This window comes from Phocoena sinus, chromosome 12 (genome assembly GCF_008692025.1).
Source record: "Phocoena sinus isolate mPhoSin1 chromosome 12, mPhoSin1.pri, whole genome shotgun sequence".
NCBI classification, from domain to species: Eukaryota; Metazoa; Chordata; class Mammalia; order Artiodactyla; family Phocoenidae; genus Phocoena; species Phocoena sinus.
In genome coordinates, this window is record NC_045774.1 from 2,136,828 (window position 1) to 2,138,419 (window position 1,592).

Sequence of the window (1,592 nt, forward strand, 5' to 3'; positions counted from 1 at the left end):
AGAGGCCTCCCTGAGCCCCCGAGCATTTCTTTAAATATTGTCCCCACTGATAATTTCACTGAGAGTTAACGTCATCTTAGCTGATTTACATTCACTGGTGATTTCTATGTGCCAGGGCTGTTCCAAGGGCTTTCCCAATGGTTATCTTCTTGAAATTCTGCAACCCTCCTTTTTCAAGAGGAGACCGAGGTTTGGAAAGTCACGCGATCCACCTGAGATGGTCCAGATAAGAAGTTACAGGATTAGGGTTAGAACTTCCAGATCTCATTCGTGTCCAGGGTTATCAGCCCTTTTCCTAGACTGTGCTGCTCACATGTCTCTGTTAAGTGTGAAAGTACGTGTTTAGTCAATCCCCAAAACTCTTATTTTCCCCAAAATGTGATTTTCATAGGAATAAGTTAAGCTGCAAGGGCGTGCTGTTCAAATGGTAAAAGGTTTGCTTCCCTGAGCTGTGTCACCACCCCGTGTGACATTTACCTACACTGTAAGGTTTGCCTTATTGATCCCAACTAGATGAAAATAACTCATTTCACAGAACTTTGGAAACAATCCCCAAACTCCAAATTTTACCAACAATGGAATAAAGCAACTGAACTAACAATTGGAAAGACAAATGATTTCGCTTGCTTATTGGCTGTGAGATGTGGGGTATGTTTAAACTCCAGACTGGTCCTGTCCAATACGATAGCCACTGGCCACAGGTAGCTATTTAAATTTAAATTTTAATCAATTAAAATTAAGTGCAATTACGCATCCAGTTCCTCAGTTGCGTTAGCCACGTTTCAAGCGCTCAAAAGCCACCTGTAACTAGTGGCTACTGTACTGGGTAGTGCAGAAGGTTCTCTTGGACAGCACTGCTCTAAACCTGCAATCCAAAACCTCCAAAGTCTTCTGAAGCTGCTTCCTGTCTGGTAATGGGTCTAAATTCTAATGATAAGTATCACAGCACTGTCAGAGGACAGCAGGTAAAAGTGCTTTGCAACTTATAAAGTGTTACATAATTATTTTTAATTATTGCAGTGTTGTAAAATCATAGTCTTTGACGTACTAATACTTTGGTCCTTGGATCTTCTAATCATGTTAACTCTTTTTCAGAAGTTGAACTATAGCTCTTGAAGCTGACATTTATTCTTTGTTCTTTAAGACTGAAGTACATTCCAAGTTCTGCACCATTGGCAATTTCTCTTAATGAGGAAGGTACCATTTATACGTATGTATGTGTGTGTGTGTGTGTATACACGTAATACTATGTAATATATATAATTATATAATATATGCGATTATATAATATATATAATATGAAAATCACCACTTTCCTATAAGGACCATATCTATCAGAAATTAGTAGAAAAATGTTCCAGTCCATATGAGCTGATAAGAGTCCTAATTTTTGCCCAGTTAGAAAGTGATTACTGCGGGTTCCAGAGAAGGTGAATGAGTAACAGCCCCGGGTGCTTCAGTGACTGTCAAGTTCATTACGACGCAGCAGCCTTAGTGACTGATAAACGTCTAACTCGGACTCCAAGACAGAACGTGTGACTTCTAGGTACTGACTGCTTTTCCTGGGCCCTGATTGGTTTCCTTTAGGGGAC